The following is a 26,727-nucleotide window of genomic DNA, read 5'->3' as shown; positions in this document are numbered from 1 at the left end:
AATATATTCTAAGGTGATTTATGACAGAATCTAGGATATGGGTAACCTAAAATCACCACTCTTAGCTAGTGTGGAATTTTCGACCATTTTCTTGTATGTATATATATAACGAACCTATATATTTTTTTTCACCGAGCACATTATAAAGCAACGGAGTTGTATAAGAAAAACTCATTTGTCCAAAGGTTGTTTCGGTTTATTAAATAATCGGAACTGATTTGTCAAGAACTTAGATAGTGATAAAGTAACCACCTATTTGATTTCATTTCTTTTATTTAAAACAAGCACAGTAAGAATTCTTGATCCACGCTTTTTAGCTAAAATACATTTAAACCAGTTTAAAATAGTCTCAAGCACATTTTATAAACGAAACACACATCTATGCTATATTATAATATTTTAACATTAGTTCATATATTTTTTAGAGCCATTTTGGATCCCCAAGATCGTCTCTCACAGTTATAATATTACCTTAAAAGATAAGTTCAAAAGCCTATTTGCCTAAAAATAATTGATTGATTGATAAAATTGGTTGATTAATTGATTAAATAAACGATAAATTATATTTACAGAAGGTCTTATGGGCTTTATGAAGGTTCAGAATCAGAAGTTAATACAATATTATCCCAGGACCTACATAATTTGAAATTAATTTTAGACACATCAAATCAAATAAATCAATTATTATGTCTCAGAATCAAATAAATCAATTATTATGTCTACAATTTATGTTCAAAATTGTAACCGGTATTATTGATAGTCCTAATTTGCTTAACCTCATTGAATTTCAATTACCAAGGAGAGCTAACTAACTAACCATCACACCGTTTCCCCGCAGGGATAGGCAGAGAAAACGGACCGCCAAACAATTCGGTTTTGGCACACACTCCTTGCCTCATTCACATTCATACATCGACTCATACATACTCTTCTATTATTGTGCCTCTTGACGTAGCCCGACTCAAGTATCTGATTCACTCGATCGTGCCATGTGTTCCTCGTGCGTCGCCGACATCTTCTAATATTTATTTATTTAACCCGCAGAATTTCTACAGAATTCAGTGTACTTTCATCATTCATCTGCCAGTTCCATGCTTCACTGCCAAATATCTTTTTTAAATTGATTTTTTATTACAAGATAATATATTAAAAAATAATAATAAAATGAAATGTACTATTCCTAGTGAGTTTACAAAACTCATTTCGGGTAAGACAAAATTAGATCAAAGACAAGACAACACAAATACATAAAAATAAATAAACGCAGAAGTTATTTTGGAGATCCAAAGAAAGAATATGTCAGTCATTATTTAAAATGCTGAGAAAATAGCTTTTAAGAGCTTTTGCCAATGTTTTTTTGTACGTTGCCGGAAGTTTTAGATTACTAGGTAATGCGTTGTATTGCTTATGTGCAATGTATTGTAAGGAGTTAAATTAAGTCGTGTAAGTAGATGAAGATAAGTGTAGGTATTTGTATGTGATCGTGTTTTTTGCTGGTGTATGTCGGAATTAAAGACTGGTTTAGTGTTGGTGTGTGAGGAGTGTTGAATTATTTGTAGAATGGCAGTTGTGATGTAATACTTATGCAGAATCGTAAGATGATGTATTTGTGTCTGTGAGTATGTATTTTTGACATATCTAATGTGTATCCCAAGGGAGATTATATATGTATTCCGTACGGCTCTATTTTGAAAGAATTGTATTTCGGAATTTTTTTTTTATGTAATGTTGCCCCAGAGACTAACTAGATAACTCGATAACTAACTAGGTGGGAGTGGATCATAGCATAATATGTGGCACGCAGTAGATATGTGGGGAGCACACCTTGGAGTCGATAGAGTACACCGGTTTTCGGGGAAATTTTGGATTTTACATTCTCAGCATGGGTGTTCCACGAGAGGTTAGAGTCTGTAAGTTACCCAAAATATTTCGTTACTTGAACATGTTGTAGCTTTTCATTTCCAAAAATGATATTCATACCCATGTTATCTTTTTTCCGAAAGTAAGGTTATGGGTTTTTTTAACATTGAGGCTTAATTTGTTTAGTCGCAGCCATTTAGCCAGCTTTGCAAGATATTTATTCATTAGAGCTTCCTTCAGATTTTTATAATGACAGTAAATCACAGTATCATCAGCGTAAGGTTCAAGTTTTCTCGAGATGCCACATTTAGTCATATCATTGATGTAAAGTAAGAAAAGAAGAGGTTCAAAAATCGAGTCATGTGGCACTCCACATGTGATTTTGTCCAAGGCCGCTTATGTTCCCTCCGTTATCGACAAGGTATCGACTAACTTGTGTTTTTTGTTTTTCAATCTTCTCCTGTAATTAGTAATTATGTTTTGTAGTTTATTTTAACGCATTGCGAGAGTAATATTACATGGGTCTTGTTTCCAATGCTTGTGAAGCTTGTTTCGTTCCTTGATTAGAGAATTCAGCTTAGAGTCAATCCACGGTGTATTTAAATGTTGCCGCTTTCCTATTTTTACTTTTGGCGTAGTTTTACCCGCTTGTAATTCATTTTTGAAATAATCATTTAAATATTTTGAACTGTCTTCGGGTTTGGTTGAGTTGATAGCAAATTTGCTATCCGCATGATAATATTTTACCGCCATACTGTTGATGATAGGTTTAGTAAAGCGTGGTTTGGTCTTATTATTAAATCATTTTTTAAATTATTCTTTAAGTCGACAATGAGCATATTATGTTCGCCTGTGGTTACCGTGTTGGTTGAGTTACCTTTATTTCCTATCTTTTTTATTCCCTTGACCCAAATGCCTACCTCAGATATCCGAATTATGTCTTGGATATGTTTTTTAGTATTGTCACTATCCGTGGTGGCGTCTGCATCTGTTAGGAATATGCATACAGCAAGTCTTGGTGCTCCGACACGATGTCTATATTGGGTAAGTGGTGGGAGTTGGTGAGAATCATTAGGCTGTTTGCGGGCAATGTCAGCAAACGAGAGGCTAACCTCCGTTGCCACCGCCACTCTCCGCATTACAGGTCGGAGATCAGACTCTAGTTGAATGGTTTTTTACTTAAGCTGTGACGTACTTTAATTTCTGTCATTTTCAGTTAGGCAGTCACTGTTGCCAGATCAGCACGCATGGTCTCGCACTCCAACAACAGCTCAGATCAAAATTTAAAAACAATATCAGGATTGAGTAAACACTCGCTTGTGGAGAGAGGCGGCGGTCTTATTTAACTGCACGGAAGGTAGATTCAAGAAAACTATAATTTCATAACGACTGTGCTTTGATAAAACCCTTCAAGCCACTAAATAAAAAACTTTACAGGAAAACTTTGAGAAAAAATATGAACAGATTGGAAAAACTAAATAAAAATCTTAAAATTTGCATGAAAGTGACATTTTTTTTCAAAATTTTGATGCTAACTATTGAAATTCTATTTATAAATATGAGATATTTAAGAAATTGAGTAATTTCATCCATGGTTTTCTCGAAATAATCCAAATAAATACAAAAAAATGGGGTTTTAGTACTAAAAATGCCTTCATCAGCAAAATTACTTAACCATACATGATTTATGATTTTCACGGCCAAAAGTATTTTTGTTATTTATTATTGGGGTGTTATGCAGTGTTACGCTGATAACACATTTGCCCTGATGATGGACACTGCAATGCTGTCCGAAACGTTGGCTAAAGAAGAAGCAACCATGTTTTATTTTGAAGGCTATTCTATATGAAACCACTGAAAAGTAAAATTCTCAAGAAGTGTGGCTTAGAGGGTTGTACCAAAATACAGTCGAAATTGTCTTTTCAATCAATTTCAGTTTAACCTTGTCCACTAACAAGTTTTGTGTGTACTTTTATCTCTTGTATTTTTATAGAGCTTGTATTCATTTTAAACCTTTAATGCCTTGTACTCCAAATGCCACATTTAAGTGTAATTTTCTCATACTTCTATTTTTGTCATGCAGTTATTATTTATGGTATATTTATATCGTTTAAAAAATAAATAATAATTAAACATGGTTGTTCTAACTATGCAGATGAAAATAAATTATGTTATATACAATAAGAATAATACAATAAAAAATATCCTTTGATATATCCTTATGATGTGATAACAAAAGTGGAAAATGTAATATCAAAAGAAATTGGACTTGAAGATTGTCTCTCTGGTGAAATTCCGCAGGTTGAACTATAATTTGAATCAGAGCTGTCAGATTCATTGCTCTGTGATATTTCACGGAACATTACTCGAAAATATGTTCTGGTTAACCTCCTGTCTTTGGGATTTACTATAAAGTATTTGAAAGGGATCATCAACAGTAGCATGGGAACTAGTATGAACCAAAGATCGGCAATATTTTTTGACACATTAATGTAATATTTTTTCTAAATATTCCGCTCGTGAATATGAGTATGGGCCTTTTTTTTGCTTTCTAATACATTACATTGATTTCGAACTTATGCAATTATATTTGAAACGACAATTGAAATGTTTCCAAATGAATAACCGCTATTACTAGGCACGAATCTAACACCTCTCAAATGTTATTCCGAAAACGTGCATTACGATTCGAACTGTTTTTGTATATTTTTTTTTCTAAGACTGACACGAATAATCACCACCCAAAGTTTCGCGGTATAAGCGTAAATGTACCTAAATGTAACGAAATGTCTAAAATTATAGGTGATTAAAGTGTAACTACATCAAATGAACGTAAAGGCGAGGTAGATACATCGCACACCGCCCGCCGCTGAGCCAATGTCACTGCCCCCCCGCCCCCACCCCCAGCGCCGCCCGCTCACCCGGCCGCTCGCACAGAGCCGAAAGTTACCGTAAACAAAGGTCGAATGTCTACCCGTGCCACAGCTAGAGCAAAGGAAGGCGAAACAAATCAAGTTTCTGGGACCATTGACAAGGGGAAGAGGCCGCTGTCCGGCCCATCTAAACCGAAGAAGATGTCAACTCCCGTTGCCCAACCTACCGATACTGTAACATCGAAGACTGCAGAAACCGATACAGCAGAATCCGAATCTGAAACAGAAACCTATACCTCCACTTCGGCTAACCCCAATTAGCGCCGAGTCACGCATAGGAAAAAAAAGTACTTCATGGTACCGCGACTGAGTATAAAGGCCTCATAGCCATTAAAAGGCGCAAGTATATTCATGCCTGGCAATTCGATGTCAACACTAAGGTTGAGGATATTGTAAAATTCCTTCTCAACATAAACAAAGAAATTGTTTACGATGTTGTCAAGTTGACAGCCAAAGCTGACTACGCCTCTTTCCGGATCGGAGTCTCGGAATCGAAGCTTTTGTTTTATATGGACCCGAACATATGGCTAAATCATGTTGCATTCAATGAGTGGTTTTTTCGGAGAAATGTTGCAACCAATGATGAAACGAAACACTCTAAGAGTGAGAAGTAATTCTAACATCTCTATCTATTATCAAAACGTTTAAATATTTGCTCGAGATAGCTTACATTTAATAGCAATCACTGAATCGTGGCTGAAACCAAGTGTGCATAATTCAGAGCTATTTCCAGAAAATTATGTTGTCTTTCGTTGTGACCGCCTCACACGCGCGGGAGGTTTCGTCATGGCTGTTCGTGCTGATTCTGTAACCAAGGATGAGAGGATTTCTTCAATGGACCTCCCCGACACTGAATCCCTATGGGTGAAGCTATCCTTGAAATCTTCAACTGTTTTTGTATGTGTGATATATGTGCTACCGCGTTCTTTTACTTCGTTATATGTTCGAAAAAATATAAAGTAATTATAATCTTCTCAATGAAAAAAACATCTTAATATTAGGTGATTTGAACCTCCCTTCCTGTAACTCCAATATTGTGAACATGTATAATTATTTTTAATGTTTTTACGGTTTGCAAGAATATAACTTGATATTTAATGATTATAATAACACTCTGGATATAGTTTTATGTAATGCCAAGGATCTTGTAAATGTGTTGAGAAATGTCATGACCCTATTACAAACGAGGACAAGCACCACCCTACTTTGTCTATAAGTATTAGTGAGGCTCACTCAGGTGGTTCAAGTTCGTGTTTTAACCCAAGTCCAATAAAAGTTCCCTCCTATCATGGAGCTAGAACCATAAACGCCTGGAGATTCAACAAAGAAAATTTCCACCTATTATATGAATTGCTTTCTGAATGTAACCGGTCTGCCAAAGTTCAACAGACATAAATGCATTAAGTACAAATTTTTACAATTCAATTTACAATATATTCTACAAGTGTATACCCATTTCCACACCTCGCACTACGGCACACAGAGTATATCCTAAGTGGTTCACCAATAGTATTATTTCAAATATTAAAATTAAACATATTTTTCATAAGCAATGGAAAAAAAACACGTCACAACTTGGACTATGCTAGGTTTTCAGCCTATCGCTTCATCGTAAAACGTCAAATCAGTGAAGCTTTTAAAAATCATTTAACTTTAATGGAAGAAAAATTGTCTATCGATCCCAAACAGTTTTGGAAGTACATTAAAGATCTAAAAAAATCCATTAACTCATTTAAGTCTATGATTCTTGACGGAGAGGAATTGACTACTGATGATAAAATCGCTAATAGTTTTGCGACCTTTTTTTTATCTGTTTACAAAAATGTCCAACCGACTCTCAATATTTACTCTACCCTTCACACTGTACAGATTGGGCCCTCACTCGACCTGGTCAGTATTTCAGAAAAAGATGTTAAGGAGGCACTCTCAAATTTAAAGAGACCTCGATCCATCGGTCCTGACAATATTCCAACATTTATACCAATGTACTAATAATAATAATAATAATACCACCATTATGTCATCTCTTCAATGTATGCCTAAAAAACAAGATTCTCCCAGACATCTGGAGATTAACTAAAATAACCCCTATCTACAAGAAGGGAGACAAACGCGATATCAGGAATTATCGACCAGTTGCCGTTCTATGTTCCATCATGAAAATATTCGAGAAAATTCTACATTAATATATACTTAATCACGTTAATCCAATTCTTGATGACCGTCAATATGGTTTAAGACCCCAGATGTCAGTAACATCAAACCTCTTATGCATCTCAGATTTCTTATCACAAACTCTCGACAATCGGGGACAGGTGGATGTTGCTTATTTCGACCTGGAAAAAGCATTCGATAAGGTTGACATCGACATTCTTCTAAATAAGATAGCTTCATTTGGTTTTTCCAAAAGTCTTCTCTGTTTTTTTGCTTCATATTTTCTAAATCGTAGACAGTTTGTTTATTATAAGGGTTCCAGTTCTTTTGAATTCATAGTTTTTTCTGGAATTCCTCAGGGGTCTATCCTTGGACCAATTTTGTTTCTGATTTTTACTAACAATATTAGTTCAGTCATCACACATTCGCTGTATTTACTATTTGCAGATGACTTAAAACTATATCGCTCAATAAAAAACCATCTTGACTGTATTCTCCTTCAACGTAATATTGACTGCGTCTCAAACTGGGCCAAAATAAATGGCTTGAACTTCAGTACACCCAATTGCAATATCGTCTCGTATACAAGATCAAAGAAACCGCATGTATTTGAATATACAATTAATGAAATTATTCTTCAACACCTAAACCAAATCAAAGATCTAGGAGTTATTTACGACAGCAAACTACCTTTTTAACTTTTCACCAACACATCGATGATTTAATAAGCAGAGAATACAGGCTTCTCGACTTTTTAATTAGAAACTCATATCCGTTTCGTAACACAAAAACACTGACGTTATTATATAACACACTAGTCTTAAATGTACTTGAATCAAACTCGATCATCTGGGCTCCACATGAATTAACATACACTTTACGCATTGAAAGAGTCCATAATTTTTTTTAAGGTTTTTATTCTCGCGGCTCTATGGACGTTACCCTTGGCTTTACCCATCGATTTATATATTAGGCATGACCAATTACCACTTCCTAGAGACACGTAGAGGTATTGCTTTCCTTAAATATTTTCTTCAACTTATTAGTTACACTTATCTAATAATGAGATACTGGCCCAATTATTTTTTTTTGTACCAGAGTCTCACTCTCGAGGACGTCATCACAATCTTCTATATAGTAGAGCAAGCCGCACTAATTTATTTATGAACTCACCTGTGGGGAGAGCTACGTGCTTTTTGAATGCGGTAGATAAAAAATAGATTTATTTTTTGTGTCCTATAGCGCATTTGCGAGATTTTTGGCATTGCATTTACACTGCATAAAAGGTACAATTATAACGTCTTAGGCTATATTACCTGTAATTGTTATAAATAAATGTAGAAATTGTATAAATAAATAAAATAAATAAATCCATTTTCTGTACCCACATAAAAGTCTACTTACTTCTGAGCTAAGTCATAATGTTTTATTTTCCTTCAAACACATTATATTATGGCAAAGACAAGTAGTAGGTAAACGATAAGGAGAGTTTTCTGAAACAATCTTACCGTAGTGTAATAATAAAATAAGGTTTTTCATAAAATCTCCTAAAGCTCGTTCACTTTTTTCGTTGCTCGAGAAAAGGGAAATTTGTAACGTTTTTTAAATTGCTTAGTGAATAGGGTAGCCTACTAAAAGAGGAAACAAAAGTATAAGTACCTACTGTAAACGAAAACGATTTTGCTTTTCAAACAATGTATCATTATATCTTATTTATATAAAGAAGAGTGTTTGTGGCGGAAACCATGCGGGTGGAGTGGTTTTGAATGTTTAGACATATCTACAGTTTTATTCCGGGGTTGATGAAATATTGCACACTTGACCTTTAAAACAAGAGAAAGGTCATTGTTTACATGAGATTTTGAAAAAACTGGCTCCACCCCCTCTTCCTACCTCTTCAAGAAGATTTTTTTACATTAGCTCAACAAAGGAGGCCCTGGTGAAAAAAAATCTGGGAAGAAAAAAGATAAGAGGGGCGGGTAAGAATTTGCGAGTCAATATTTCCAGGAGTGTTCCCTCCCAATGCGGTGCAAGGCGATGGGTCAAGAGAGTCCAGCGGGAGAGGTCAAAAGGCTTCCCTCGATCCGGTCCACAACGCTGTAGGTGGGCAAACGCACCCGCCGCTAAGACCAAAACAAACCTCACCCACAAATCCGGGCATCCCTGGGAACTATTTATTGGATAACCATCAATATATTTTTGCATATTTGTAATAAGAATTTACTTTGTGGCTCGTCATAATTTACAATAAAAGATATAAATTTGTTTAAAACCACTTTAATTTTAATTGTACTCTACCGGTTTCGGAAGCACCCTTCCTTCGTCAGGAGAGTATTAAAAAGTTTTAATATTCTCCTGGCGAAGGAAGGGTGCTCCCGAAACCGGTAGAGTACAATTAAAATTAAAGTGGTCTAAAACAAATTTATATCTTTTATTGCAATATATTTTTGAATAACCTTGTATTTCTCTGATAATGCTAAATGCATCTTGTAGAGCGCCGTTTTTTGTGTAAAATCACCTTAAAACCCCTGCACAAATATGTCTTCCTAGACTCCAACTTACTACAAAAGTATAAATATGAAATTATCTATAGTTATTGGAATTTTTCCACCCATTTATTTACCTATTCTTTAGTTTCCAGAGTGGAAGAAACTAGCTGTAGCGCCCAGTGTAAGAACACCCTTTAGAATTGAAACGTGGCTTGAAATGCCTTTGGCCATGTTTGGTGATCAATCTGAATAGCAAGGTACTTCCCCACCTTCCTTTTCCCTATCTCCTTTCTCTCTTCACTACCTTCAGCATTACAACATACTCCAAATGGGTATGCCATAGACACACTGGCTCCAGTTGGTTGGGAGCATTGGGAATCTTGTACGGTTTCACATTTAAACAAAAATATACATAATAATAAAATTTGGATAATTAATATAAAGCCGTATTCGTAAACATTACCTCAAGGGCGTAACATAAGATATATTTACAAAATCGCCGACGGAAGATGAAATGTTTCTGGCTGATTGCCAGAAAACGTGATTTTTACTTTAGGCCCTAAAAATTTAAATCATATGTGAGTTAATCGTAGGCTTAAACACTCCGAAAGCACGCTTATTAAAATTAGTATCTGTTCTAAAGAATTCGCTCAGCGATATTAACATAACATTTGCATTTTTAAACTCAAGGGGAAACAATGCCTCAGTACAATCATTAAATCTTTTCTGTCTTAATAAATTGAATTAGCTTCTGCTTTGTTGCTCAAATTCTCTTTTCCACTGTACTTAGTCTCCTCAGGGCCTACGGAATCCCCCTGTCAATAGAGTTACTCAAATATTTCCTTAAATAATGGATTATATAATCATTATCTTAATTGGTGTATCGAACCTTATCATATTGTTTTACTGTACTGTCCCCCCTCCCTCCCTCCTCCACTACATGTAAACTCTTATTAATAATTAATTATCTTCACCATTGTGAATATATCAAAGGAATGACCTTTTGACAAATATTTTTATAAGTCCTATTTTTTAATTAGTTGTTTTTGTTTGATGCAATAAAGATAGAATTTGTTATGTGAATACCGTTCATGAGTCAGAACTGCTCCTAACCGTCTGGAGTCAGTGAGAATATGACATCCCCAATTCGGGTTTGTTGTGAGGCTGAAATGATCAGGGAAGAGAAGATGATGGGAAGAAGAAAGAGGTAGTGTACCTGGCTATTCAGATCTGGTCACCAAACAAGGCCAGAGCCATTTCCAATTTTTTTTTTATAATTTTTTACCACAGAAGTGTTTGTATATAAAGTTTTTTTTAAATCGGTACTCGAACCGATGAATATTAGCTTTACATCGAATAAGTTAGCGGAGTTTTGTACCTATTGCCAGTATTTATTTATTATAATGGATAATATTTAGAAAGTATGTTGACGAGAGATGGGAAGGCTGACAGAGATATTGAAAGAGGGGTAATTGCGGGTAACTCCATTAATGGAGGACTGAACGCAGTTAGCGCTAACAAAAAATGTCTAAAGAACCGAAGTTAGCAGTTCACAATTAAGTGCTGGTACCTACCCTGATGTATGTATGTATGGATTTGAGGCATGGAACTGGCAAAGAAATGATGAAAGTACACTGAATGCTGAGATCCCTGAGGAGTATGTGTGGTAAAACCATGTATGATCGTGTGAAAAATGTGGAGATCCGCAAAGAGTGTAAGACTGATATAAGCGTGATGAGTAAGATTAACAATGGGACGCTTATATGGTTTGGGCATGTAGAGAGAATGAGCGAAGAAAGGAGTGTAAGGATTTATATACGAGTATGATGCAAATGCAAATGGTAGCAGAAGTCGGGAACGCCCGAGGAAGACATGGCACGATAAAGTGAATCAGATACTTGAGTCGGGTTTTCAAGAATCAGAATAATATACGTGTAAGTATGAAACGATGTTTGAATGTGAATGAGGCAAGAAGTGTGTTCCAAGACGGAGTTGTTTGGCAGTCCGTCTTCTCTGCCTACTCCTGTGGAAAAACGGCGAGATGGTTAGTTAGTTAGTTAATGGATAGTTATTTTGACAGCTTATCAAGAGGACGGTGAAGTTCCCTTTTAGGCCCAGTCTGGCAGAAATTCACGTGTGGTTAATTCGTAAAATTTATTATTCTTAACGTTGAAATTTTATGAATTGTTCAAATTCTCCGAAACAACCCGTCCTTAGAATCGGCATTTAACGGAGACCTTTCAATTATCAAAAAAACAAAAGGGCGCTAAATGGCCATTTGATGACAATGTTAAATTTGAATTTACGTGAAACAACCCGCCCTTAGGCTCGTAACTAGAGACTTAAAACTTTTATTACCATTTGATAATCCAGGGATATATTATTTTTAAACTAGATATTATTTAAATATATTTGCACCTCGTTCTGAGATCACGATTCGGAAATGCTTTCAGAAACTGGATAAGAGACATTTACCAGATAATCTTTACTTTTCCCTTATCTTTCCCATTCCTCCTTCATTTCCATAACGGTTATGCGAGGGATTCCATTATCATGGTTCCGGAGGATAGAATTTTCACATTAAATCACTATGCCACCTTTTCGTGAAAAACGTTCTTGTTGTTTTTTATCCTTGATACCATTTAAGTTACGTGTGTGTTTTTTACAATTTTGATAGAAGACGGGCTGTGGAAATAACACGTTTATATTCTATACGTTATTTTAAAATGATTTAATTTAAAAATAATCCGTGATGCTTTTTTAATTTGTCATCATTTTGTATCTTGCTTTCAAAAGTTTTCTGGCGAAATATATTTTATGAAATGAATGTTTATTTATTTGTTTATTTAAACGCCCATTAGGCTTTTACATACATAGTTCTAAAGAAAAATATTCTGAAGATTTTAAGTTCACAATAGTTGTTTTGTTAACAAAATATAGAGTGCTTGACTGGTTATCGTGGCCTGTTAAATCGAGGGCGTTCGGTCTGCCATTTTACATACATATTTTAAATAGTTAATATTAAAAAAAATTGTGAAGAAGTATAGAATAGTAAAAGCAATAATATAACCCTCACTATTTGACATATAAAAGCAAATGTTGAAATATGTCAGTTTTATAAGCAAGAAAGCGGTTTTTTTTAATCACGATTTCCATTATATTGTGATTCAGGACTCAAAAGTGGTCCTGAATATTACTTTGCATTTTACTTACTCAAGCAATAAATAGCGTGCTTTAAATTTCCGTGTCCTTGTTAGATCTACTCGACTCCGCCATTTTTTTTACTGTGACAATGTAATTTTTCTATAAAGAACTTTGTAATCATTCTAAAAATGGCAGCATATTATTAAAAACCTGAAAAATAATTGGAGACATTGAGTATGAGATCGATGAAAATTGATTAAGTTTTCTGAATTTATTTAGGTCACTGTTGCTCAATAACAATACCAATTATTGGTAGAATGTTGGTCTTGGTAAGAATAAAGGATCTGGGTTTGAATTCCAGTTGCGACCGTTATCTTTATATTATATTCAAATGAAATTATATATTATATTTAAACGAAATTATCTTCTAACTTTAAAAATATATTTTATTTTATCAAAACAAAATGTTATTATTTATTTATTAGAAATTAACAGCACAAGTGCCATTTACGTACATGAAAGTTATTGACAGTCATAGAAAAATATGGAAAAGAAGGAAAAATTATCAGATTATATAAGTTAAAAGAAAAAAGAATACACATAAACAAAAACATTTTTAATCAGTGATCTCATATTATTTATTATTAATGTATGTCCTTGCACAAAGACGGCGTTATACAAATCATCAAATATTAAATTAATTAGTACAGATTAATATTTCAATAGAGGCAAATTAAAATATGCACAGTGATACGTGTACAGAATTTTTAATGTGTTATTATTTTTAAAATCGTTTTTGGTAAAAAAATTATCAAGTTTTTGTATGATTTTCTTTCTTATTTCTCACAACAGTAGACAATTAAAAAAATCTAGTTATTACAAATCGAGTATAATTGAATACTCGTTTAACTTATGTAGTAATAATATTATATTTCACGAATTAATTTATTCAAAATCGCATTTTTTCTCTTCCTAATCCGAAGGAAATTAATAATACCTGTTCATAATTTCTGCGGAAACTAGACATCTTTTCATTTAATGTATTTTTTCCTTTCTTTGTCGACAGCCCGTAAAAGTCACGCATTTCATTAAATTCATATATTTTATATTAAAATCGCTTGTGAACAAACGGGTGGGAGGTTAGAATTCCCCCATTATTTGGGTTTTAAGAAAAAATGTTTTTGTAGGTTGAATTTTCAACCATTAAAGGTTAAAACTCTAGAAATTTTTTATTTATAAATTTATTTAGATAAATATAAATGATATAATATAATTATAAATATATAATATGACAAAAGAGAAAAGTCCCAATAAACTATTTTTTAGCAGTTTGTCAATGGGTGCGTTTAACTTTGAAAAACTTATTATACTTACTTAGTTTAAGATAGATATGCATATAAATGTGTATATATATATATATCTAATTTGTACATGTATAGGCACATATCATGTATACATTCATACAAATACATAAACGAACATGTGTATTCCAACATGTAAAATAGTAATACCTAATATTAAAACAGAAACAACAAAAATATATATTTTTTAATATCAACCAAGAGCTAGGTCAACAGTGATGAAATCTAACAACCTCGAAGAATTATGTGTATATACTCGTATGTATATATTAGAGGTGTAACCTAAAGAGATATAACATAAGATAACAGCTGTACAAATAAATAAATATATTTGCATTAAGAAAAAGGTATAATAGACTAAAACAAAATATTTCTTTTAGCGAATCAAGTCTTCGACATAATGTTTGGCTTGTGGTTGTTATGTTAATATGAAATATCATTATATCGTCATTTACCCGATTAACATTATTTATAAGAAGGCGTTATCTGGCAAAAGAGATAATGAAAGAGGTCCTAATATTGAAAGTGAAGAATGAAGATGATCAATAACACAGCTATTCTAGAATCTGATACACTAAATAAAATTTCAAATCTCTTCTGAATATAGTATTCTATAATCCATTGTTTGGAAAATACGCACAACTAAAACTCCGGTAATTTTTTTTGAGGTTAAAAAGATTAGGATTTATTTTGGTCAGCAAACACTTAATAAGTTAATTAATAATCAACATAATAGCTTTCCGTGGTTCGAGAGAACGTTAATGATTTTATTAAATCGTTTTAATCTGAAGTTAACTAATAGCTTTTAATTTAAGGGATAACCGATACCTCTGCCATATAGGTCACCCCAAGTGATTCGCTAAGTTTGATGATTTTGCAGGGATACCCGGGTTCATTGGATGAGGTGCGTTCAGGTCTTGGCGGTTGATGTGGATGGGCCAGATCTGCTAGTTTGAGCCAGGAGCTGCTTTGGGGAGACTCTCCAACTGGTCTCCCTTGGTACGTCACCTTGCACCGCAGCGGGAGGGATACATTCATACGTCCGTAACCCCTGGATGTACTGATCCCTAGATTCGTATCCACTCCTCATACCTTTTCGTTCCCAGAACTTCATCGTCTGTCTTTCCATAAAAAGAGTCCCCACACAGCATCCCCAAATAAGACATAGGCCCTGAGGAAAATTATTATATTTTTGTATAGGGTTTTTTTTTTTTTCATTATTTCTTCCTTTCACCCTTCAAGGGTGTTCTTAGCCATCATTTAAAGTTATTGAGAAATAAAAGGTGAATTTAAATATAGAAGAGAGGATATTTGTTTAGAGAGGGACAACCAAAAAATATGTGATCTAAAGTTCCCACTTCTAGACCACAGAATGTACAATCTGAGGAGTCAACGACGTGAATTTTAAAAAGGTGGGAAGGAACGGAACAATGTCCGATCCTCATTCGAATGAGTGAAGAAATTTATTTTTTGGAAAAATGAGGGAATTGCTGAAACCACGGTTTTGATGGAATAGTCGTTTGTATTGAGGCATAGCAGGATCCCTTGGATTGGCTAGCAATGTGCCAATACTCTGCCCAAACATTGCGGAATCTATCTTTGATGATGAAAAAAATTTCAGATAGGGGAATGTGGTTAACGAGGGTAACAACAGGGTTGGACGCTTCTTGTTTTGCCAAGGCATCCGCAATATCATTACCCATGATACCAACATGTCCAGGAATCCAAATCAGAGTTACAGTTTTACCAGAGCTTTGAATGGAGGCTATCATCTCTCGAATAAGGCATACAAATTGATCATCAGGATGAAGAAGAGGACTGGATTTAAGTTTTTGGAGGGAACTGAGAGAGTCAAAGAGAACGAGGGAATGTTCAAAATTATTTTTCATTATATATTTGAGAGATTCTACTATTGCAATGCACTCGGCTGAAAATATTGAAAATTGATTTGAAATTGAATGAAATATTCTGTCATTAGAATTATTGCGCTAAACGTTAATACCTATACCACAGTTAGGAGAGTCAGGAGATTTGGATCCATCAGTAAATAAAAGAGAAAAGTTGGGCCATTTAGATAAAATAATGTCATTGAACATATTATTGACAGTTCGGGCCGGGAGATTGGAATGACTTTTAAGGATTCCGATCCCTTCAAATATTGTTGGGGATAGGGTGATGTGACTATATTTTAATTTGTATAAGGGAAGTAGATCATTTTGGATGATATGAAGCTCTGAGAGAGACTTAAAATTTTTACAGATGTCAGGAAGAGGTTTAGTTGAAGCTCTGATTGTAGATGAATGGGTTGAGTCAATGAACAACGAGACGCTGGGGATAACCTGATGACATTTAGAATTTAAACATTTAAGAACAAATTTGTCAGCAAATAGTTGACGCCTTAAATAAAGAGGAGGATCAGAACATTCTACTTGAAGGGAATTGATGGGTGACGATTGCATCGCTCCAGTTATAATTCGCAAAGATTTAGATTGAATTTTGTCTAATTTATCAAGTACATTTTTTGAGGTAGTACTAAAAAGTGGGCAGGTATAATCGAGATGGCTTCGAATAAGTGCGTTGTAAAGCAACTTAATGCAAGTAGGGTGAGCTCCCCACCAAATGCTAGATAATGATCTGATGATATTTAATTTTTTTTCGAATTTAGTAACTAAATTATTAATATGGGAAGACCATTTAAGTTTCCTATCAAATGTTACTCCCAAAAATTTTACTTCAGAAGCGTTGGGGATTGGAGAATTTTTAAATAAAATTTGAACGGGGTGGGGTTTTATGGCGGTTTGAGAAGGTGACGCACTGAGTCTTTTGGATTGAAAGTTCAAAACCATTTAACGTGAGCCATGTGCAAAGGGCATTCATGGCTTCGTTAAGATATTTGACGGCGAGAGGGATGATTTTGGATGATAAGAAGAAAGCTATGTCATCTGCGAACTCAACAACTTTTACTTGTAGGGGAATAGTGACATGCATATCGTATGTGTATATATTATACAGTAAGGGGGATAATACATCGCCTTGTGGTAAATCCTTCCAAACAAACCTACTTTGAGGAGAAATATCTGGAAGTTCAATGAAAATTTTTCTATCTAGAAATAGATTAATAATAGATTGGACAAACATGGGGGGAAGGCCAAGGCCTAGAAGTTTTTTTTTCAGGATTGGGATGGAAACATTGTCAAAGGCGCCTTCTATATCTATAAAGACGGCAAGACAAACTTCCTGTTTAGAAATTGATAAATTAATATCAGTGCTGATGATGGCAAGGTTATCTTGAGTGGATTTTTTTTCCTAAATCCAAATTGAGATGGAGAGAGAAGTTGTTTACTCTCGACAAAAAATTCTAATCGGTTTTTAATTAATTTTTCATAAAGTTTACTGAGGGTGGATGAAAGAGCGATTGGCCTGTAGTTGGATCCAGAATTTGGTGATTTGTTTGTTTTTAAAATAGGAATGATTATTTGACAACTTCAGTCATCAGGCATTATACCAGTCTGGAAGATTTTGTTTAAGATGCTTAAGAAGTGGTTTAGAACATTATCATTACTATTTTTGATTATGCTGTAAGGTAAACCATCTCTGCCTGGAGATGAGTCCTTGACTGTTGATAAACAATTTTTTAGCTCAATTAAGGTGAATGGAGAGTCTAGCCAATGATTAGACATAGGAGTATTATAGATAGGCGTTATTTCATCTAAGTTAGGTACAGATGGGGGGGCAATTTTGTCCAAGAATTCATCTATCCATTTAGACGCTCGAGGAGATGGTGAACTGAAGGAGGATCGAAATCTTCGGATCATAGACCAAACTTCCGAAATTGGAGTGTTCGGAGATACTGAACTGCAGAAGTTGTACCACCCGGATCTTTTTTTTGACCTCAATACTCTTTTGGCATTGGATTCAGCGTTTTTGTCTTTAAGATAGTTCTCCATAGTCATATTGTAACGATAGGAAAGAGATTTAGCTTTCCGAATTCTTACTACTTTGGAACATTCCTCATCCCACCAGGGAGTTGGAGGGAGTTTTTTTAAAAGAGATTTAGTTTTAGGGGGAGGATTTGATTTATTTATTGCAGTTATGAGCATTGATTTGAAGTTCTTATAGTCATCTTTGACGGAAAATATATCGGTGGCGGGTAAATTTAGTAGGAACTTGTCCATATGAGAGTTAAATTCATCCCATTTGGTGTGTTTTGTTTTAATCTTTGTTGAAATATGAGACTTGTCCGATTGGAAAGAAGTTTGATAAGTAATGGTGATCGGGTAATGATCACTGGAGCAAGGGTCGGGGGACACCACCCACGAGGAGAGAGAAACCAGACTAGTAGAACATATCGAGAGATCCACTGCACTGGGGTTTATGCTGGGGCTTGAGATCCAAGTAGGATATCCGTCATTTAAAAGGAAAAGGTTGGATTCATCTATGAAATCCATCACACTTCGACCATCTCGGTCGGAGAAAGCAGAACCCCAGACGGGGAATAGGTATTAAAATCGCCTTATATAAAGAAATGAGGGCTTAGTTGACTTACAATTTGCAATCAAGTTTGTTTATTGAAGTGGGCTGTTGGGGGAAGATAGACTGAAATAAAGGATGTGTCATTTATTTTAGCTGAAACCATTTGGAAGTCAGCATTGGGGGGTTTGATATTCTTTATTGGGAAAAATGATATGGATTTTTTAATAAAAAGGGCAGCACCGCCGCCCGAACCTTCCGGGCGGTCATCGCAGAGACAGAAATACCCTCTCACATTAAAGTGGGTGGATGGAGTAAACCAAGTCTCCGAGATAGCAGCCAAATAAATAAAGTTAGAATTTAGGTTAAGGAAATCAGATTTGTTAGAAATAGCACTTCGGCTATTCCACTGAAGTATTTTGACATCTTGAAGAGTCATTTTGAATAAATGATTTTAATGTGGAAATAATAGTAGCAGCGTTGCACGGTAGATTAGTTTGAGAAGAAATAAGGTCAATTAGAAGCATAATAAGAGTTTGGATAAATGAAGAATTGTCTTGGGAGAGTTTTTCAGAAAGTTTTAGAGAGTTCATTGAGGACTGATTATAATTATTTGCACACCCATTTGTGGCATTTGAAAGAGATGAACCATTAGGATTTAAGAGCAGTGAGTTGTGTTGTTGCTGATCGTATCCAGGAGCCGGTTTAGAGATAGCGTTTTTGTATGTGAATTTAGTTGAACGAGAAAAAGTTGTTGTAGAAGAGGGAAGAGGGTTGGATGAAGAGTTGCTGGATAAAGCCTCAGCAAATGATTTTTTGACAGGCGGGAATAGTTTAGAAGCCTGCAGAAAAGACAAGTTCTGAGAGGCCATAGAAATTTTTATATTTTTTTGGCGAGATTGTTCTGGGCAAGAAGTGTTGATAGCTGTATGTGAGCCTGAGCAGTTAAAACATTTAGGTGAGGAGGATGAAGGACATTGGTCAGCTGCGTGGTTTTTCTACATTCAAAACATCTGGGTTGAGATCTGCATGCAGCTTTGGTATGACCAAAACGGCAGCAATTGAAACATTGAGTGTTGGGATAAGTATACTTTTCAACTGGTAATGAGTTGAAGAATAAATATATATGGGAGGGAAGAGATTGACCTTCAAATGTGATAACGACAGATTAAGAGGGCTTTCAGGAAATTATACCCTCAGAGGAGTCCTTGTAATTTAGCTTCCTGGCTTTTATGGGATTGCCAATGTGTTGGGGGGTTAAAAGTGAAGACAAAATTTCTTCGATGGACAGATTGGTCGAGATACCTTTGACCAGGCCTATGCGAGTGACATTGAAAGTAGGGATATATGCCTTGAACTTTGAACTAGATGAAATGAAGATATTTTTGATGAAACTGTTTGCAGCTGACCCTGAGAGGAATTCGACGGAGATTCGGAAGCGACCCTCGGCTTTTACACCTCCAGGCTTGATTGAAAGATTCTTGCTATTTGATAGGGATTTGCCAAATTCAAGAAGGTGGATGGTTTTTCCTTGCTCAGTTTTTTGGGCGTATACTATGAATGGGCAACGGAAATGAGGAGAATAAAAGTTTGTTGGAGGAAGTTGAGAAAGTGCTGGTGGGGACTGTGAAGTCGAAAAAGAGTCAAGTTCTATTGGGGAAGAAGGAGTAAATTTCCTTTTTTTGGTAGAAGTCAAAATGACAGAATCATTTTCAGAAATTTCTCCATTTTCCCCGTCTGGGGGTCTGGAGAGGGATCTGGGGGCTTTGTAGGGGGTCCAGGAGGGAAATCTTCCTCCCTTATTCACAACAGTAAACAACTACAATAATAGTATGGAAAATAACAGAAGTAAAAATTTTTTATAAATATCTGAAAATCAGCAGCGAAAAGTGACTCCTGGAAGATCAGGAGGGAGAAGAAACCTCAAGGCACAACACACTACACTTTTTTTTGCCAGAAAACAAAAAAGGATGGATAAAAATTAATTTTAGATAGAGCAAAACAAAACAACTGATGACAGCCAAATGTTATTGTTGTAGTATTTTCTAGTATTTTGACGGCCGGCATAGTCCAGTGGTAACGCAATGGACTGCCATTTCGAAGGTCGCGGGTTCGAACCCGGCGTTCGCAAATAAATTTTATTTGATTAATTTGTGTTATTTCACAATTAATTAATTTCAAATAATATATAGTATATTTGCGGCACGTTCCAGAGTGGAAGATACTACCAGTATCGCCCTGGTGTAAGACCACCATTCAGAATTGAAACCTTGCTCCAAATGGCTTTAGCCGTGTTTAGTGACTAGATCTGAATAGCCAGGTACTTCCCCACCTGCCTCTTTCCCTTCAATTCAATTCAATTCAATTTGTTTATTCCTTTAAAAACATTACAAAATTACATTTTATTTCGTTTTTAAGTATATTTGTAAAATGGTATTACATAATAGTTAGCGGTGTATAAACTATACCAGCATCAATAGAGCTTGCCTTTTAAAGGCAGCTTCACCGATCCTAAATATGTCGATATCCGAATTAATTCTGTTCAACAGCAAGACTGCTCTCCCCACCGGCATGACCATTGGCAAGTTGGTCCTGCAGGCCGGGAGATAAAACAGTCTATGCTGTCGGTGACGGAGATAACCATCAGGAACATAGAGACTAATACTCTCCATGATAGTCGGATTTTCAAACCATCCACGAATCAGTTTGAAGAAGTGTGATACAATATGCACATCTCTTCTGACCCGTAGATGGTTCATACCGAGCATGCCCAAGAGAAAGTCAGTAGGATAGAGCCACGGGTAGTAGCCATACTCCCTCAGGTAGAGGAATCTCAGAAATTTCTCCTGCACTCTCTCCAACATAAGGGAATACTTCACCTGATGTGGGCTCCAAACCACCGACCCACTCTCAAGCCTACTCCTAACTAACGCAATGTTTAGCACTTGGAGAACCCGGGTGTCTCTAAAATTCCTCGCAGTGCGTAGGACGAAGCCCAGCATTTTCAGTGAAGCACTACACGTCATTTCGATATGAGTATGAAATGTCAGCCTACTATCAAACATGGTGCCAAGATCTTTCATAGTGGAGACACGTTTTTTAACTTCGGGCATTCATGGTATACCGGTAAAACCAAGTATGACGTGCCCGTGTGAAAGAAAGAATGAAACATTTAGAAACATTGAATTCGATCCGATTCCGTTTACTCCAGTCAACAATTCTATTAATGTCCGATTGGAGTCGAATGCAGTCTTCTAAAGTTTTAATTTCCAAGAATAGTTTTAGGTCATCAGCAAAAAGAAGTGACCTGGAATGCAGAATATTTTCTGTAATATCGTTAATAAAAATCAGAAAGAGGAGTGGTCCTAAATTAGAGCCCTGTGGAACGCCTGACAGCACAAGGAATAATTTTGACAAGAATATTCCATGAGATAAAAATTGCTTTCTTCCAGTAAAATAGCTTGCAAAGAATATGAGAAACCGTAAAGAAAAACCTATAGTTGACAATTTATTTAATAATATGTCATGGTTTACGGTATCAAATGCCTTCGAGAAATCATTATATGAGCAATCTACTTGGTAGCCCTTATCTAAAGATTTGGAAATATAATCTGTGAGTACCAGTAGGTTAGTATCTGTTGATCGACCTTTTCTAAACTTTCCCCACTTACCTACAGCCTCACAACATCCCCCAATTGGGGATGCCATAGTCTCACTGGCTCCAGACGGGAGCAGTTGGGACTCTTGTGAGGTATTCACTGTAAAAAAAAAAAAAATAGTATGGGGTTAATCTAAAGAAATTACAAGTAAAAAAAAAACATTTAAGCGTATCAATTTCTTAATATCTCTAAAACCGTGCACCAGTGACAAGAATTTTTTCCCGCCGACTAACCGTTTGTGCCCTGTTGGCATTGGAATTTAGCCCTAGCAGATTTTTTTTATATGCGACTTACCTGTATGCCATGAAAAGTGCATATATTTGTAATAGAATCGCTTGCGCTTGAAAAACTTTAGAGTTCATTTTTGATTTTCCTCAAAAAGGGTCTGGTGTTCTAAAGGTTAAAGCTATATAAGCACGAATAAATTTAAAAGTGCAAAAGATAAATAAGAGGGCCGGAGAATGGCACATTGAAAGACTTCTTGTCTGTTTAATCAGTGTTTTTGTAATTTGATTACTCTCAAGATTTTACAATGTCAAGATGCTAAGAAAAATGCTATTAAATGTTATCCTGTTGTCGAGGAATCTTTTTTGATTTCCAAGAGATAGATTTTCAGTTCTCTTCATTAATTTTAAATCAATTAACAACGAATGTCAACCTTTTGCTGATATTCCTACTTTTTGTAGGAAAAACGAACTTTCAAAAGTTTAATTATATTAAACCAAGTGTTAATCTTTTTTGTAACTATTCATGATGCAACCCTTTTTCAAATGTAATTTCATATATATTAATTTATGATATATTAAATTATTTCATTACATAATTGAATATATATTTACAGAACTTTCTAGATACGATCGTAGCATTTTGCGCACACCTACATAAACGCTTGAAGATTCTCGCCGCACTGGCCGCTATAAAACGAGCGCATCAAGACGTACTCAGTCAGTCATGAATTAGCAGTTACCTGCAGGCCGGCCCCTGCGCCTCACCTCACTGTTACTTCACCGCGCCGCTACAGGCTATTCATATACGCCCGGCTTTACAGGGACATTTAAGAAAGGTTACGGATTATCATGGACTCCTCGGGATAACATCAGCGCCCTGGCCCCAGATATCATCCCTGGCCTGCGCTCCGCACGCGTTTAGATCCTGTGACACTTTTGCCGGCCTGCTACTCTTCCCCGCGATATCGTCCCTGTTTCACACTAGAGTACCCGGAAGACACCACGTCATTCCCAGTGCTGAACACATCTATAAGTCTCGTCTCCACCAACGCGGTGTCGAGTCACCGACTTCACTGCCACTTTACTTTTCCCATTCGAGCTCGACCGCTCCACCGCCGTCATCGCCGTGAACACGAGGTAACTCACAACTGCGCTACTGACTCACTCAAATTAACGGTGTGACATTACAACCAAATTTTTCATTGCCTCACTTCTTTTTCTTTCTTTCGTATAGTGGGGGTGTCAGAGGAGGACATCTAGGTCTGCGAGCCATTCTAGGGCCTCAGGCGTCGCCATGTGAACCTCATCAATCTCGTCGGGGAACAAATAGAGCAGGCATTCCTTGACCACATGTTTGGTGGTCTGCCCTGCACCACATTCACACATTGCCGACTCTTTAAGGTCCCATCTGTGCATCATGTGGGCACAGCGGCTATGGGAGCACCTTAACGTGTTGATAGCGGACCAGGTTTTGCGAGGAAGTGAGAACCCAGGCTGTTTCTCGGTGAGGTCCTGTATGAGGTGGGCATTTCTCACGTTGGCCGTTTGCCACTCAAGTTTCAATCTATCTTCTGGGGTGAGAGGTTATCGGAGGAGCCTCTCTCGTTCCGCCCAGAAGGGTTTTCGGGACTTCAAGCGGCATGCCGGGTGGGAGACGAAATTTTCGTGCAAAAGTGTTGCGCTTTTTTGCAGTCCCGCAGATAGTTCGTATTATGGCATTAAGGTAAACGTCTACCATGGAAGTGTGAGAACTTCTAGCCCAGTACTGGAGCACAGTATTTAGCCATTGAGAAAACAATGGATGCTGTTCTGAGCGTGTTGGCATCGCATTCCCAGCTAGTGCCTACTAGCTTATAAACTAAGTAAAGCCTTATACTAGTTTTTTTACCCACTGTTTCTATGTGTTGCCGGTAGTTCAAGGTCCTGTCCAAAGTAACTCCAAGATAGCGAGGGTGCGGGTCATGGTAAATATTTTTTCCATCAAAATGAACACAGAGTTTGGCATTCGCTTGTGAATTGCTGAGATGGAAAGCTGTCGCAACTGTTTTCGACCCATTTGGCTTTAGTCGCCAATTGAGGAAATTGCCTCATTACCAAATCCCCAAAACTCTATTTAAAATAAAAAAAAAAACGAAGCTACATTTATTTTGAACTACTTTTTACCCTTCAGTGTCCCTGCATACAGCGTTTGTTTTTACATATACATATGTATACTCAATAACAAGTATACAGTACACAAAAAAAAATATACACAATTATTTCACCTCGTATTGCCGGACCTAAAGAGGAAATATGCATTTTAATAAGAAGAGGACAAAAATCCCGAAGACTATACTAGAAAGGGTCATAAGACTTATTCTAAAACTCTCTGTGCACTCTAATAACGTTGGAGGAGGCGCCAGTGGTCAGGGTAGACAGCTTGACTGTTTGCATGGTCAGGGTCAATTCTACGACTTGTTCTTGAGTTCAACAGGTCGGCTATAAAACGATTTTCCAGATAATTTGTTTGATCCCTCCTCGAAGTCTTCAAGGCCCGTTTTCACTTTAACCCTCCTAAAAAAGAACTTCCATACAGCATTCCTAAAGATAACGTAGGCCACGAGAGAAATCATTTTCCTCAAGGCCTCCTGAATACTCCTGATGACTGTTTAAAACACGAATTTATCGTAAAAATCTTACGATATTCAAAAATCTCTATTTTTCTTCCTGAGAATCATAACAAACAATATTTTGAAACTGTTTAGCTAAATGGGTAAGCTAACTAGTATTAATAATCTTCACGACGTGATAAATGACTGCACACAAAAACACGCCAGAAAACTTTATTTATCTTCTAAAGTGTTCGAAGAACACTAAATTAAGCATAAATTGCAAAAGTTTGGCGGAGAAAACTGTTACACCAAAGTTGTAATAACGGTATTTCACACAAATATTTCCGAAAAAAATTTTCATCATACTTTATAGTACGACATAAAATTAAATTGTAAGCTGTACAAAATATATATCATGTTAGTAAATTACCTACTTTATTTGAAGCAATTCACAATTACGTATTTCATAAATATTGCCGTACCACCATCAGAGTGTTACATTACCTATGCATGCTATCTTGTTATTATTTATCGGTTACTGCGACATGACACAATAATATAACATATAACAAAGACGTTTCTTCAGTAGTAAAAATAATAGTAATCAAACAGTTAAATAAAATACTATAACAATACTTGCGGGAAAGGAGACATGGCGCATTATCTCCGGCTGTATTCGGAGGGCAAAACTCTTCCAAGTACTTTTTAACCTACTGAAAGGAACGACACATCTAGCCATCAGTTATCAGGCGTTGATCTGGATATCTGCTCGTTCAAGGCCTTGCGTCCACTTTAATAAGTCAGTGTAATAAGTGGAGTTTAATGCCACGATCAGAGAGGAATTTATTCCAGATCTGAACTCACGAAAGGAATTTATTACTGGCAAAAACTGAATTTACTACTGAATAAAACACTTGAAAATATTTCTTGAGACTTTGGAGACTTGGAGATGGTTTCTTCAGGAGAGAGGATTCTCTTTCAGAGGTAGTTGTTGAACTGACTTTGTATGGAATTCGGTTCTCTATTTATAGAACGTTTTCAAATCGAACCCTCTCGGAGGTGTTCTATCCTCTTTCGTGAGGAGCAAAGTGGTTAGGTATTTTTCCTCTCTGCAATTATCTTGTTGAGAGGAAAGTTATATTTTAATATGATACCTTTCACCAAGTCAGTTCAATCTACCAAAACCATCTCCCGCAGTCCCGTTTATTTATTTTATAAATAATTATACAAGTTTTCATATTGGGTTTGAAGTTAAATATCTTTGGTTTGAACATTTCCCAAAGGGTAACAAATATAGTTAGATATAATTATTCATGCAAATATATTAGTATATAATCATTTCTTGATGTTGATATTCATTTCGTAGTTATATCTTGCATCTTTTTCCCGTAAATCCAGTCTGATGATATCACAATTAATCACATTTGAATCTGTTATCAGTGTTTGATAAGAAAGTCAAGGTGATATGCCGTGCTGTGATTGGTTGGAGACGGCGGCCATCATGGAATTCGATCCGGGGAGTAGTGGAGGGGGTCCTACGTAAATACTGGGTAGCCCTCCTAGCCGTGGTCACTTCATGGGTTGGTGTGTCCGAGGGAGGTGCTGGATGATTATTTTCAGATGTTTTTCAGGTTCTGCTATTATATTCCTATGTACCTATCTTGATTAATCACATATAATACATCATTTGATTGAGTTATTTTGATGTAAAGTTTTCCAAATGTGTTGGCGACACGGTATCGAGCGGTTTCGGGGTTGAAGTGTTTTTGTGATTTTGGCGTAAATATGAATTCTCTTGAAATATTCTGGAGGTCTGGATACGTATGATACAGTTCTTTT

The 26,727-nt window shown here is 36.0% G+C and overlaps 1 pseudogene across 1 annotated transcript in view; it reads left to right on the top strand.

The window, feature by feature from the left end:
• Positions 1–26,727, top strand: part of LOC149420846 (pyrokinin-1 receptor pseudogene) — a 634,598-nt pseudogene that overhangs the window by 456,308 nt on the left and 151,563 nt on the right. The window lies entirely within an intron of this gene.

This window comes from Hesperophylax consimilis, chromosome 9 (genome assembly GCF_061612785.1).
Source record: "Hesperophylax consimilis isolate HC1 chromosome 9, BYU_Hcon_1.0, whole genome shotgun sequence".
NCBI lineage: Eukaryota > Metazoa > Arthropoda > Insecta > Trichoptera > Limnephilidae > Hesperophylax > Hesperophylax consimilis.
The sequence above is the reverse complement of the archived record's forward strand: the minus strand, read 5'-3'. Positions and strand labels throughout refer to the sequence as shown.